Source organism: Schistocerca serialis, chromosome 12, assembly GCF_023864345.2.
Source record: "Schistocerca serialis cubense isolate TAMUIC-IGC-003099 chromosome 12, iqSchSeri2.2, whole genome shotgun sequence".
Taxonomy (NCBI): Eukaryota; Metazoa; Arthropoda; class Insecta; order Orthoptera; family Acrididae; genus Schistocerca; species Schistocerca serialis.
Genome location: NC_064649.1, coordinates 4859188 through 4875311, shown reverse-complemented (window position 1 = coordinate 4875311; position 16124 = coordinate 4859188). Strand labels below are relative to the sequence as shown.

General features: G+C 45.2%; 1 long non-coding RNA gene across 2 annotated transcripts in view; it reads left to right on the top strand.

Annotated features, from left to right (window-relative positions):
- The first annotated feature begins 211 nt into the window (after nucleotides 1-211).
- Nucleotides 212-16124, top strand: part of LOC126428331 (uncharacterized) — a 190628-nt gene continuing 174715 nt past the window's right edge. The window contains exon 1 of one of the 2 annotated variants that reach the window (XR_007576820.1): nucleotides 212-303. This is a non-coding gene — a long non-coding RNA (uncharacterized LOC126428331). The remainder of the gene's footprint in view (nucleotides 304-16124) is intronic. The other variant, XR_007576819.1, reaches the window with a different exon arrangement.

Genomic DNA, 16124 nt, shown 5'->3' with positions numbered 1-16124 from the left:
TGCTGTCAGCTGGTTTTTCTTCTAATCACCCTTAAACATTTACAAGATACACATTCACAGCTATACTGCTGCAAGAGAAAAAAGGAAAAAAAAATTGATATTTGAATGAATAATTCGGTTGTAGTGAAGTGCGGCAACAGTGCAACATGTAGGAGTGAAAGTCTTGCTGTCTAGCTGTAACACTCTGCTAGCTGCTCGGACAGAGAATGAATATCATTGGCCGCTAGTGGCTAGTGGAGGGGGATGCGCAGAATGGCTGAAAATTGGACCGCCTTCTTACGTGATGCGAACTTTAGTATCATTGTAAGTCTCAGGCCAAAATATAAATTCTGGGTAATAATTTCTTCATTAGTGAAAAAAAAATTAAGTCTGAAGCTCTGTTTCCAATAATTCAACTGTGTTCACATGTTAACTGTTACAATAATACCCACTGCCGTAGATTAGAGCCCATCCTGGGTGAATGTTTTTCTGCATTGTTTGTGTGTAATTAGTTAGTTACTTGTGAACTGATATCAAAGATTATGTATTGTTTAGGCCAAATATTTAGTGCTTCAGTAAAACAAGTTGTTATTGGAAGCTATAAAGTGACTTAAATCAATCCTGAAAATGTAAATGTTACTGGCTAATTTTTAACAAGTGAGTTTGTACTTTAACACTAAATGTGTTAGAGTGCTTTCTTCCCTAAAGATGGAAACTGACACATTGTCCCACAATATGGAAACGCGCGTTTTTCCAAATTGTTACAGAAAACAAATCACTTTGTGAGAGACAGCAGCATGCCTGAACTGTATCTGAAAATTGTCTGTGGTTCATGAATCTATGATAAATGTAGGAAGGAAATTGTTATCTTAAAAAATGCACAATTCCTGAATGACAAAAATGTTGAACTTGATCATTCAGAATTTGTAACTACTTCAGATGTTGTTCAGTCACTTAAACGTATCTCTTGAACAGTTGGCTGAATCTCCCATTGCTAAGAGAAAAATGAAATACAAGAAGTATTGCACATCGAAAGTAAGAAAAATTTCCACAACTACAAAATGTAAATTTTTTTCTGAGTCTGCTGAAAGTTTGTCATTAGAAAGTGATAGTGACGTGAAGTTGCAAAAAAATCTGAATAATAAGTTGTTGGAGGCTGTGGGTATCAGTAAGGGATGTTCTGGTGAAAGTAAATCCCGTGACTCCTACTGGAAGTATGTATATTTTACTTGAAAGTGATGTGTACCAAATGAATGAAGCCCTTTCAGACTTAAAATGATAAACACATCCTGTTACTTAATAGTTAGTTTTACTGTGGATTGTTTGCTTGAATCTTTATCACAAAAGTGTTCATGTTTATTTTCAGCAAAATGTTAGTATTAGTAATGTTCTGATAATTTAACATGAGAGCGCAGTCGAATTATAGGAAACATAGCTTCAGTCTTCATCATTTTTATTAATGAAGAAATTATCATCCCAAATTTATATTTAACAATGATACTAGCTACTCATGGAATAAATTTGGAAATTTTAAAATATGTAGTTTTTGAAAATAATTAAAATATGAGATTTTGTTTTGAAAAAATTTTCTTATATTAATGTGTGTGTTACTATGTACCATAGGAACAGACATGAAAAATGCTGTGAAATGGTATCCACGCCATGTCTGTAGCTCAATTAGGAAAGCTTCTACAGCAACTCTAAAACTGCCATTCCCTGTAAATGGGACCATTTATGACAATTTTACAGCTCTGTAATTCAGAAACAAGTTGACATATCTCAGTAAAATTCATATTTTTCTAAGTCTATACCAACAGCGCACCTGTGCCAAATTTCAAGAAAATCTGAGACGGTGAGATAGAAAATGGTTTTTGACATGGAATAACCCAAAGTATGGCTGGTATTTTTTGCAAGCACTCAAAGTGTATCTCCTTGTGGTGGTACTGTTGGCACTGTTAAGGCTTGCCACAAAAACAGGTGTGCTAAGACTATTAAGAGTCAAGGGTCAACGGAAGCATCCAATTCCACCCTTTTGCTTTGACCCTTGATGTAATGGTGTGGTGTGTGACGTCACTACGACATAGCTTTTTAGTTGGTTGTGTTTGTAGATGTTGTGTCACTGTATTTGATGCTGCCCTTTGGTAGTGGATGTGAAGATGCTGAGTTTAATGTGTGGTATTGAGTTCGTTTGAGTTTTGGTTGTCTTCATGATAATGTGGTTTTGATTAGGTGTTTGTTGTGTGGAAAGAAGTCTAAATTTTATTTTTTATGCCATAGTCCATATCAATTCAGGCAGGCTAGGAAAAAATCTTACCTTCATAGTCTTGGATGTTATTGAATTTAGTATATGTTAAAATGAAAGACTAAGTAAGGAACATGTATTTTTTTGTTTTCTACAAAAAAAATTTCTGCTCCCAGATACAGCCCTCCAAAGATGACACTGCGCATACCATTTCGAAGATGCGAATTTTGGAAAAAATTTTTAAAATGCTGTATCTCTGGAACAGTCCTATATGTTTTTTTTTAATTTTTTATTTTATTTTTTTTTATTTGAAAGATAATTGCTTTATGATTACAAAGAAATCCTCCATTTGGCATTTGGACTTACCTGTTGAAGTTCTTTTACTATTGCATTCTGAACTTTTTTATAATTTATGGATTTTTTTTTTTTTTTTTTTTTCAAAAATGTCTTTTTCTTCTTGGTGCCATACACTTGTAGTGCGTCGGCTGCTCACAAGCAGCGTTCCCTTGCTTCTTGAACCAGCTCTTCAGAGTTGTTGATGCCTCTCCATGTCTTGATATTCTGTGCCCATGATTGGTTCCTTCTACCTGGTGGGCACTTTCCTCCTATTCTCCCTTCTAGAATTAATTGTGGAAGTTCATATTTTTTTCCTCTCATAATGTGCCCTAGGTACAATGTTATTTGTCCTCAGTAATTCTCTATCCATCCCGGCTATACGCAACACTTCAGCATTGCTCACTTTCTCAATCCGTGGTATTTTTAGTAATCAGTGCAAGAACCACATTTCTGTTGCTTCTAATCTCTTTATAGAAGCTGCTTTAATTGACCAAGTTTCCACTGCATAGAGTAGGATGGGGATAACATAGCATTGTACCACCCTTATTCTCAAAAATGCCAGTCCATAAAATTTTGATTTTTTTTTCTGTTGATTAGCACCATATATTTCTACATTTCCTGAAAAGGAGAGCATCCACTTTTAGGTTGAACAGGTTTTGTAAACAACTGAAATTTTTGCCATAAATAAAACCTGTTTTATTACCACATTATCACATAACAGGCTCATAAAAGTCAAAACCTAGCCTTATTTAACATAATTTTAGTTCTGAAAGATAAGTAAGAGACTCAGTTTTCAAGCATTTTAAATGGTTCCAAAATTTATGTGAAAGGTCCGAAGACTTAAAGGTTTCAATTTATTCTACTTCTGTGCACTCTGTTTTGTACTGAAATTAGCCGGTCAATGAACTAAAAATGTGGTCCACTGCTTCAGTATCTTCCTTTGATACAGTGATGCCTTCCTGTTGAACCAATAGGAACTGCACTTACAATCTTCAAAACATTGTGAACAGGAAGTGAGCACTGATGGCGTTGTTGTTGTCCTTCATCTGGAAACCTACATCCAGCAGCTGGTCCATGTGGTAGCGTAAAGTTCAGTACAATTTCATTTAACTCATAACTGGTGTCTATAATCTCTGCAATCGACCAGTCACAGTCATACACACACACACACACACACACACACACACACACACACACACACACACACACACATCCCCCTTCTCAAGTTGTGAATCTGAATATTATCCTGCTGTTTCTGAGGTATTGGCCGACTCTTTACAGTGCATGCAATATATGATCAGCCATCACTTTGAGTCCAAAAATGTGTATTCTGAATTCCTTACACAGTAGTGGTTTGTTTGGACCATTCTTCTTTTTTATGCTCACGGAATTTCCTCCTTGGACACCCCCCAGGGGGCCCACAGTCCTTTTGCGGGTATGTGTGCGGCTCGCACGGGGCCCCAAGCTATTGCAGTCTCCTTTCCTTTCCTTTCCTTTCCTTTGAAGGCTGCGTTATCATCCCTGTTCCTCTCCCTCCCTATCCTTGCTCCTTTGTCCCTGCCCCTCTTTTCCCTCAGTGGACTTCTTTATGTCGACCTGGCTGTCCTCCTGGCTTTGTTTTGGTCTGTGCTATTGTTTAGTTTGCTGTTTCCATTTCCTTTTCGGCATTTTTGGTCCCCTCGGGGTTTGACCTCCATTTCCAAAATTTTCCGTTCAGTGTGAGCCATTTGGTGATGAACTCCCTACCTAGATTCCATGGTGCAGGTTCCCCTCCCCTCCCTCCCTTCCCCTTCCCTCCCCCCCCCCTCCCCGCCCCTCCCCTTTCCCTTTCCCTTTCCCTTTCCCTTTCCCTTTCCCTTTCCCTTTCCCTTTCCCTTTCCCTTTCCCTTTCCCTTTCCCTTTCCACCCTGGCCCCTTCCTGCTGGGTCACCAGCATGGTAGCCAGTCTGTGTGGTGGGGCTGTTAAGTACCCACTTGGCTGAGCCACCTGATACCACAGGGATCACACTACTAGTCCCTGAGCTGTTAACGTCTCGTGTATGCCCAGGAGTCGATGCTCGTCATTTTGGGACGCCAGAACTCCCGGCCCTTGCCGTGGTTGGGTGGCGCCCACAGGGTGAGCCCTTGATCGGAATGGGTGGTACTACGGCGGACGCCCTGTGCGCGAAGCGACAAAAGCTTCACCATCCTGGCCATTCTGTGGCCATCTCTAAGAGTGGTAACAGGCGTGACACTACTTCTTCTGATCCTTCGTCTTTCCCCTCCCTGGTCATCCCCTGGGAGGAGGGGCAAGCTCGCCGGCTCGGGTTGAAACCTTTCCCTCGGTACCTGGTTTGTACCAGGACGGATGGCGGTAGTTGTCCCACGACCGAGCCTTTGTTTTTCGTGGAGACGGTTGAAGATAAGTATTGCGAAGTTGAATCGATGAGTAAAATGCGGTCCGCTGCTTTGCTCATTGAGACATCTTCTGTTGCCTGATCTGACGCCCTGCACGCTTGTGACCGTCTCGGTGACGTCCCAGTCTCCGTCACGCCCCACCGATCTTTGAACTCTGTACAGGGCATTATTATCCACCGAATCTCCTCCTGCAAACTGACGAGGAGCTCAGAGCTAACCTCGAACGGTGAGGGGTTCGTTTTTTCCGCCGTGTGCAGTGAGGCCCTCCAAACAATTGCATCGCTACGGGCGCCTTTATTCCGGCCTTCGAGGGGTATGTCCTCCCAGAGAAGGTCGAGGTAATGGTGTATCGGTGTGATGTAAAACCTTATATTCCACCACCGATGAGATGTTTTAAATCCTTAAGGTTTGGACACACGTCTTCCCGCTGCACCAGTGATCCCCTCTGTGATGACTTTGGGTGCCCCCTCCACGAGGGGAGTGTCTATGCTCCCCCGCCAATGTGTGTAAATTGTTATGGACAGCATTCTCCACACTCGCCTACATGCCCGGTGTTTGTGAAAGAAAGGAGGATTCGAGTGTACAAAACCTTAGATTGGCTCACCTACTCTGAGGCTCGTCAAAAATATGACCAGCTCCATCCCTCCTGAAAGGCGATCTACTGCTCCACGTCGGCAGCACGATCCGCGGCCAGTGGGCTCCGAGATTGCCCGGTGTAATTCCGTTCCTGCCCTCGCTGAAGTCTGCCCTTCCTTCCTGAGAGAAGGAGCAGAAACGCAGGAACGAGGACGAGGCCCCTCCGGTACCCCCTGAGGTACGACCTTTGCCTCCTACAGTCAATGAACCGACAGACTCTGACCCCACTTGTAGGGATATTACCCCATCCTTATCGGTGACGGATAGCGACTCGGTGGCGTGACCGACTCTGACCCATTCACTTCCACTTTGGACTCCGGCTCGTGAATCCTCCGGGGGAATTGTAATGGATATTTGCGTCACCTTCCAGACTTGCAGCCCCTTCTTTCCTTCTACTCTGCCGCTTGTATTGCTTTCCAGGAGTGCCATTCTGTCAATTCTTACTCACACACTCTTTGTGGGTTCCACACTTTCTGTCGGAACCGAATTGGCCCCCTGTGGGCTTCTGGCGGTATTTGCACATTGGTCCGCAAGGACATTGTTAGTAAATGGGTTCCTCTCCATACCATTCTGGAAGCCATTGCTGTCAGGGTCCATCTGGCCACTCTAATCACAATCTGTAATCTTTACCTCCCGCCTGACAGGCCGCCCACATCCCGTGCCCTCACCACTCTTCTTCAACAACTCCCTTCTCCCTTCCTGTAATTAGGGGACTTTAATGCCCACAACCCTCTTCGGGGTAGTCGTACGACTACGGCCCTGGGCAGGACAGTTCTGGCAGGGCTGGACCTCTGTTTACTAAACACAGGCGCTCCCACACACGTCAGTGTGGCACACGGCACTTTCTCAACCGTCGACCTCTCCGTCTGCAGTCCCGGCTTTCTTCCCTCCCTTCAGTGGAACGTCCACGATGACTTACGTGACGGAAACCGTTACCCGATTGTTCTGACCTTCCTTCAGTGTCTCACCCTCCCCGGTGGGAGTGAGGGGGTGCCTTCTCCTCTGCTCCCCTCCCCCCTGTATTGCCACACGGCAGTGTTGATGAATCTACTCTGACCTCGACTGCCTCCATCCTTTCAGCATCTTCTTCAGATTCCCCCCGCCGGAAGATGGTCCCTCGGTGGACTCCGGAAATTGCTGAAGCCGTAAAAGACTGCCGCCGTTCTCTTCGACGCTTCGAGTGGTACCCTTCTACTGCTCTTCTTCTGGTCTTTAAATGACTCCGCACCCGGGCACACTACCTAATCAAATTTCAGAAACGGATTTGCCGGGAACGATATGTAGCTGCCGTAGGACCCCACACCCCCTCCTCACGAGTCTGGGCGAAACTCTGGCGAATGTTTGGCCACCGTCCTCCCACCGGGGTTCCGGGAATTTCTGCGCACGGCGTCGCTCTTACCGAGCCGGACTTTGCGGCAGAAAATTTCGCTCGACACTTTGCTCGAGCTTCGGCATCGGCTCAGTATCCACCCACGTTCCTTCTCCTGAAAGAGCGTTCCGAATGACTGCCTTTGTCTTTTGTTTCTTGCTGCTCAGAACCGTATAATGCCCCATTTAGCAAGTTTGAATTTGCCAGCACTCTCGCCCTTTGTCCTGACACAGCTCCTGGACCGGATCGGATACGTAACCGAATGCTCCGACACTTATCGGTGGCTGGCCACCGTCGTATATTGACCCTCTTCGACCGCCTGTGGGGTGAGGGAGTATTTCCTACCCAGTGGCAGGAAAGCATTGTTGTTCCGGTGTTGAAGCCGGGGAAACCACCTCTTCAGTTGGATAGCTACCATCCAATTAGCCTTACTAACACCCTCTTAGTTGGCGGCTGTTTTGGATCCTTGAATCCGGCGACCTTTTGTCATCGACTCAAAGTGGTTTTTTCCTTGCAGTCTTCTTTGATCTGCATAAAGCCTATGCCACCACCTGGCACCACCACATCCTCACCACTCTTCACGAATGGGGCCTTCGTGGCACCCTGCCCCCTTTGATCCGTAACTTTCTTTCTTGTCACTCTTTTCGGGTCCGAGTTGGCTCCTCCTACAGCTCTCCCCGTCAGCAAGAAAATGGGGTTCCACAGGGTTCCGTGCTGAGTGTCCCTCTCTTTCTCATAGCCGTTAATGGTCTGGTGACAGCAGTTGGGCCGACAGTGTCCCCCTCTTTGTATGCTGACAATTTTTGTACCGACTTCACCTCTTCCGTAATGCACGCTGCAGAATGCCGTCTACAGGGGCCAATCTGTCGGACCCACTCGTGGGCTCTCTTCCACGGCTTTCAGTTTTCGGCGGCCGAGACTCGTGTCGTGCATTTCTGCCGTCTCCGTACAGCCCGTCCCCGTCCGGAACTGTTCCTCGATGGCCGGCCCCTCGAGGTGGTGGACACCCGTCGCTTCTCGGGTCTGGTCTTTGATGCCCGGTTGACGTGGCTCCCTCACCTTCACCAGCTGAAGAGGACGTGCTGGTCCCATCTCAATTTTTTGTCTCTCAGTTATCTACTTCGTCGTGAGGACCCCTCTCTGTCGTTGTGGATTGATGTTGACTGTGGCTCGCATCTTATTGGAGTGCACCTACTTAGCCACCCTATGACGGACTTTTAGCTTTCCAGAATCCCTACCCCTGGTGTCGGCTGACGGTGCGTCAGCGGCGGATCTCATTTTACGTTTTATTCGTGATGGTGGTTTTTATCACTTTATTTAAGGAAAGGGCCTTCCACCTTATCGGTGAGTGGAGTGGATGGCAGGCTTTCGTGCTCCCCCTTCAGCCCAACTGGATTGGCTTCAACTGGCCCTCTACCTTCCCATTCCTTTCCTCGTGAGGTCTGTTATGTCCTGAGCATCTCTCTTGTCTCCTGTGCTTCTTCCTTCATGCCCCTGTCATTAGTCACTTTCTTTCCCTCACCTCATCTTCTGTCCTTTTCTTTCCTTCCCTGTCAATAGTTTATCATTTTACGGATGTTGTAGTTCCCTCTTTTAATGTGGGATTTAATCGGTTTTAGTTAATCTCAGGTCGGAGGGACTGATGACCACGTAGTTTGGTCCCTTCTCCAACCAACCGACCTCTTTGGACAAAAGAATGAGGGCTGTGGATATGTAAGATTTCACAACTCTCGTAAAATCCTCAGCATTCTGAATCGCAGCTGTATTTGGTCCGGAAAGGTTATGCTTTGTAGCGTGGTGCTTCGGCAGGCCGTCTACACCATCACGAGGCCCCTTCCCGTGACCAGTAGCACTGTGTACCCAGTCAGTTGGCACAAGCGAATTACTCAATTCAGACAGCTGGTAACGATTTTTAAAATGACTAGTAGCACCATCAGAAATAATGATGATCTTCTCTGCGCCTGTTTGCAGTTGAAGAATTTTGCACATTGCTAGCAAAGCATGTGCTGAGTCATGTCCGGTGTCATCACTTATAACTGCAACACTTGTGGTCTTGTTTTGAAAATATGTCATTCCTGTAAAAATTGAAACCTGTCGTTACTCCCATGATACCCTTGTAGTTCTTGTGGGAGAATTACAGACCAGTTCTCATCAAAACCACAGTAAAGCACTAAACATAGTTCTTCAGCCTGTACACACTTCTGCAATGTGTTGTTGTTGCAATTTCTTCAGATGCTGGTGTGTTACTGCTTTCACTGACCATTCACCAAGTTCATTAATGAAACTGTCAAAGGCAACAGTTTTGTTAATAGTTTATTTTCCTCCCATGTCGCATATGTAATTTTTACAGAGTTATCTGCTATGTCTTCCAGGCCAGATGTCTGTAAAGACAGTCCTCCCTTTCCAGGGCAGTGACCACATTCTTGAAACAAAGGAGTGTCTCACTTTATGTCACAGACTAATAATGACTTCACACACCCACCCAAGGTGTCATATGTCATGTCATGTGCTCCAGTAAGTTCTTCAAAGTTACCACACAAAGTTCAAAATTCACACAGTACACACATAACCAGACATCTCTAGGTGGGTGTGGAACTACCCACTTAGGATGTACAGCAGAAAATTTTGAACCTCCAATATGTGAAATTGTATAGTTGCTCTTATAAATTGCAAAAGTTTCTATAATACTGCACGACTCGTGTACCTCTTCACTTTCACAACTTTTTGACTTTCAACTGTTACAGATATAGTGTCTTGTTTGTTGGCACTCTGGTGAGAACAGTCCCATTTATCATCGAGATAAAATGACTGCCCTATTTGAACTTGAGCTGCTTCTGCAGGATGACCATAATAGGGATCTGGTCTTCCAAAGACTCCTTTTACAATTCTCACATTTCTTAGTTTGTCTAGCATGTACTTTGATACTGACGGAACATTGTTCAAAATTGTTTTCTGTGAAAATGTCTCAGGAATAATAGTTAAACCTTGCACCTTTTCACTGTAGGATGGCAAAAGGTGTAGGAGTGCTTTGGTTCACTTTCTTCTGAAGATGGAATTTCTACTTTGAAGAGTGTGGTCAGTTTTGCTGTAGTGAATTCATCCATAGCCTTAGTAATTTCCTTGCACTTTCTTGATGCATAGAGTGTATGACTGAACTTCACTGACCACGGTTTCTTAACAGTGCTAACACAAAACTCTGTAGTTGGCTGATTCAGGGTATTTAATTCTTCCTCTACTGACGCAAAATCTGCGTCATCTGCACCATGGGAGGCTTCACCTCATTCAGAAACTATCATTGTTGTTATTCTGTCAAAGTCAAAACATTTAGAACACAAAAAGTCATCAATGGAAACATATTCACTTTGAAACAGAGTCTTCAAATGAAAACACTTATTCCCAAACTGAACAAAGTCTGTTTTTTTGTTTGTCTTACGTATCACTCTTTTATGCATATGCAAATAGTCAGCACACTTCACTCTCCTGTGGCCCCAGTCAGAAGGTATTTCAAACACTCCTTTCCACTAAGCACACTGCGACTGTGTCAGCTGGCAAATTCCTCACAAAAACACACAACTCACTGCATGATATCAAATTTCTTAGAAGCCTCTTCAGTAAACAAATTAGCAGTGAACAACTACAATACAGAAACCTGCAATGAACAACCACAACAAAGAAACAGACAGGAAACTACAACAAAGTGTAATAAATATGTGCAACAATGAAAGTGAAAAGAAATAACTGCAACAAAGAAAGTGTTAAGAAATAACTGCAACAAAGACAATAGAAATAAACGTTTAACAAAAAACTTCAGTGAAGACATACATTACCCTTGAAAGTTAAAAAAAAAATGATTTTTTTAAAGAAATAAAACCTGTCCAACTTAAAAGTGGAAGCTCTCCTTTACAGTGATTATAGTACTACATGGTACTAATCAACAGGAAAAAAGTTTAACTTTTCTAGATTGGCATTTCTGAAAAAAAATTCTATAAATTATAAAAAAAATTCAAAAGGCAACAATAAAAGAACTTTGACACATATGTCCAAACGGAGGATGTGATTGTAATCATGAAGTAGTTATCTTTACCTCTAACAATATATCTAGAACAGTTACAGAGATAAAGCATTTTAAAATTTTTTCCAAAATTAGCATCCTCAAAATGGTGTTTGCAGTGCCATCTTTGGAGGCCTCTATCTTGGGGCAGGAATTATTTGGAGAAAACAAAAAAATATGTTTTTCTTACTTATGCCTAAATTTTAACATATACTAAATTCAATAACATTCAAGATTATGAAGGTAACCTCCTGTCTGAAGTGATAAGGATTATGCCTTATTTTTCTAGGCATGCTTACGACAGTGAAGTTCGCAAGTGTATCATTACGTTCTGAGATGGGTGATGATATAATATCTGTCATACGTGTGTGTGTGTGTGTGTGTGTGTGTGTGCGCGCGCATGAGGTTGACGAGAGTTGTGTGTGTGTGTGTGTGTGTGTGTGTTATTTTTTGAGCTCTATAGATCAAGGGAAATGTTCGATTCCACTTTTTGAGGATGTTGGTATTTTAGTACTGATAGCTGCGTTGAGCTATGTAGGCCAAAGGAAATGTCTGATTCCTCTCTTTTGGGTTGTGGTGTTGGTCTTTTGGTATTGGTAGCTGTGGTTGCACTATATAGGTCAAGGGAATCGTCTGATTCCCGTGGTTTTGTCGGTGTGGTGGAATGCTGTAATCTAAATTTTTTTTGATCATATTGGTTTTGTGATGTCACGGTGTTTTTTTTATTTTTGTACATTTATTTATCTCCCTCCTAAACCCCCAATTTTCCACAATTGTCCTGTTAGTTTCATTTTATTTTTGGAGTGAGACATCATTGTATCATTTTTATTTTTGTTCATGTGTTGGCGTGTATATGTAGTGACATCATTATTGTTCTGTATATGCCGGAAGTAGCCATTTGTGCTATATTGATGATGTCATGGCTCAAAGCAGATGGGTGGAGTTGGACGCTTCTGTAATGCCATATCAAAAATTACAATATCACAGCTATTTCAATTCTGCTGTGAGAACCTACAAGGCATTTCAGTTCTTTGTTTCAAGAGATGAAATGGCCCAAGTTTCGTCACTGTAAAAGTGCAAAAATCATTTCTGGAACATTGTCTGTTCATCACATTGTACCACTATACCAACCGAGATTGGAGCAGGAGCCCGAAGCTGTGATACTGGCTTTACTATCGTGTAAGATTTCTCTGCACTTCCACCCCTAATGCCAGAATGCTCTGTGGAGCCCAAATGCTGTTTTACGTGTGCATATGACTCTTCTAAGTATTTGGGGATTGTTGACAAAGTGAATGATAAAGAATGGAATCTTACAGTAGGTTTCATGTATCCTCCTGGACAATCACAGCACTTCTATTAGTATGATTTGCCCATTCTCCTATATTCCATATGAATTTGATATAACCACAAGAAGAATTCTTACTAACCCCCCCTGCAGGTCAAGGGGTAAGAATAGGCCCGTAGTATTCCTGACTGTCGTAAGACGTGACTAAAAGGAGTTTCACATGTTTTGGCCCTTATGTGATGGCCCCCTGTAGGGTTTGACCTCCATTCTTCAAAATTTTCCCAAAGACCGAGCCAATTGTGGAAGGGCATCGTGTCTATCGTGCACTGAGATCTTCGGCCCACTTTCTCGTCATCGCATTTCAGTCCCACTCATTCTCCATCTCTTGGGCGAGGACACCTTCCTGTGCGTGTTTTCCACCGTGCACTGTGCAGTGTCACTTTAGCCAGCACGGTAGCCAGTCCATTGTGGTGGGGCCGTCGTGTACCCTGTCGGTTGTAGCCCCCCGACCACACGCGGATCGCTCTGCTGATGCTTGCGCGGTAACTCCCCACGTATGCCGAGGGGTAGATGCCCGTCCCCCTGGGGCATCGGGACTCCCGGCAATGGCCATCCTGCCAGGTGGCCTTTGCTGCAGCTGGGCGGTGCCTGCAGTGAGGGCCCCTGGTTAGAGTGGATGGCGTCAGTGCGGATGACAAGCAATGAAGCGTAGTCCATCACCTCTTGCCGGTGGTGAAACACCAGCAGTTTCTAAGTGTTCACGAGCTCAATTCATCACACAGAAGTAAGACTCCAAATCATTCCCCTCCCTGGCCACACCGTGGGTGGAATGTCAGGCTAAGGGTGGCAGCGGATCTAATTCACCCCAGTACCTTGTATGTTGGAGAGCTGATGGGGAATTTTTGCATAATGATGAAACCTCAGTTTTTTGTTGAGCACTAGGACAAGTTTGGAGAGGTGGAAGGATTGTCCAAAATTAGATCTGCGTCAGTCTCGATCAAAACAGCATCTTCTGCCTAGTCACGGACATTAGTCACTTGTGACGAGCTGGGGGATGTTTCTGTAATCATCACGCCCCATAAGAGCTTAAATATGGTCCAGGGTATCACATTTCAGAGGGATCTCAGTTTGCAGTCTGACGATGAGCTGCGCGCCAATTTAGAGCAGTGAGGTGTACGTTTTGTACGGCGTGTCCACCGGGGTCCCAGGGATAATCACTTTCCCACCGGCTCCTTCGTCTTGGCATTTGAGGGTGACACATTGGCTTAGAAGGTCAAGGTGATGGTCTACCACTGTGATGTAAAGCCTTATATCCCTCCTCCAATGCGGTGCTTTAAGTGCCGGAAGTTCGGCCATATGTCTACCCGCTGTACTTTCGGCATCACGTGTCGAGATTGCGGACGACAGTCACATACCGATACTCTGTGTGCCCTGCCTCCGCTCTGTGTCGACTGTGGAGAGCACCATTCACCTTGCTTGCCAGACTGCAGGATTCTCCAGAAAGAAAGGAAAATCGTGGAGTACAAGATCCTGGACCGACTGACCTACACTGAGGCTAAGAGAAAATTTTAACACCTGCATCCTGTGCTTATGACATCGTCTTATGCTGCCGCTACAACAGTTTCGGCACCATCAGGTCTGCCAACCCCTGTCACTTCTCAGAGCCAGAAGACTACACCTACCCCCTTGATGGTGGGGGAAATTTCCCTCCCTGTTGATCCCACACCATCTACTTCGGGAGAAACACCACTCCAATCACGGACGTCCCCACTTCTAAGACGGAGAAGTGTAAGTCTTCTTCGGCTTCTCTCGCTAGGAAGGGGTTCCTCGGATCACTTCCTTCCCGGGTATCTGCTCGTGGGAAAGACGACACCTGCCAGTGGCTGAAGAGCTCAAAAGCAGCTGGTCGTAGGGCTTTACGCTCGTCCTCAGGTCCGGAGACTGAGTCAGTGAAGTCCTCCCAGCCACGGAAACCCGAGGAGCAGCGAGAGAAATCCAAAAATCAGTCCCTTAAGACCGAGGAAATTGCGATGGCACCCACACCGTCCCTACCTACGAGCTCTGTGTCTGAGGATGGGGTGGAGATTCTGGCATCCGGTAAGGACCTAGATCTCGCCAGACCCTCAGACAGGATGGATATAGACTGCTCGGGCAATAAATCAGTGACAGCAGGTGACTCTGAGGTGTAAACTGCCTCATTGAATGTTCCGTGCCTTCCCAGTCTCACAATCGTGTCATCCTCCAGTGGAATCGTGGCGGTTTTTTCCGCCGCCTGGCTGAGCTACGGCAACTGTTAAGCTTTACACCTGCTATGTGCATTGCCCTCCAAGAAACCTGGTTCGCGGCAATGCAGACCGCTGCCCTGCGTGGCTATAAGGGATATTACAAAAACTGTAGCGACTATAATTGAGTGTCAGGTGGAGTTTGTGTTTGTGTCCTAAACTCAGTCTGTAGTGGCACTGTGCCCCTCTTGAAGCTGTAGCTGTCAGAATAACAACAACACAGGAAATAACTGTCTGCAATGTATATCTCCATCCAGATGGTGCGGTACCCCTGAACGCATTGGCTGCACTGATTGATCGACTCCCTAAACCTTACCTACTTTTGGGATATTTTAATGCTCATAACCCCTTGTGGGGTGGCACTGTGCTTACTGGGCGAGGCAGAGATGTCAAAAATTTACTGTCACACCTCGACCTCTGCCTCTTAAATACAGGTGCCCCCACGCATTTCAGCGTGGTACACGGCACATATTTGGCCATTGATCTCTCGGTTTGCAGTCGTGGTCTTCTCCTATCTATCCACTGGAGAGCATATGATGACCTGTGTGCTAGTGACCACGTACCCATCTTCCTGCCTCTGCCCTGGGGTTAGGCCCACAGACGCCTGCCCAGATGGGCTTTAAACGAGGCAGTCTGGGAAACTTTCACCTCTATTGTCTCTATTGAATCTCCCCCAAACGGTAACAACGATGTGATGGTTGATCAGGTGACTACAACAATTCTTTCTGCGGCAGAAAAAGTGATCCCTCGGTCTTTAGGGTGTCCGAGGCGTAAGGCAGTCCCTTGGTGGTCGCCGGAAGTCGCTGAAGCAATTAAGGAGTGTCAGCGAGCTCTGCAGTGGCACCCTGGCCTGGAGCACCTCGTAGCCTTTTAACAGCTCCGTGCCCGTGCCCGTGTTCTCCATATTATCAAACAACAGAAGCAGGAGTGTCGGGAGAGACATGTCTCGACCATTGGGTGCCGTACGTCACCTTCCAAGTCTGGACAAAGATCAAACGTCTTTTCGGGTACCAGACCCCAACAGGTGTTTCCGGTGTTACTATAAATGGCGTATTATCTACCGATGCAAATGTGATTGCCGAGCACTTTGCTCGAGCCTCTGCATTGGAGAATTACCCCCCCTCTCAAACGGCGGCTGGAGGGGAAAGTCCTCTCATTCACTACATGCCACAGTGAATCCTTTAACGCCCTATTTACAGAGTGGAACCTCCTCAGTGCCCTTTCACATTGCCCTGACACAGCTCCTGGGCCTGACCGGATCCACAGCCAGATGATTAAACATCTCACTTGACTACAAGCGATATATCCTCATTTTCTTCAACCGGATCTGGTGCGATTGCATCTATCTCGGGAAAAACCTGCTGGATGTTCGTGGCTATTGGGCCATCTGCCTCACCAACCTTCTTTGTAAGCTGCTGGAACATATGGTGTGTCAGCGGTTGGGTTGGGTACTGGAGTCACGTGGCCTGCTGGCTCCATGTCAGTGCGGCTTCCACTAGGGCCGCTCTACCACTGATAATCCCTGTGTCCCTCAAATCTCCCATTCG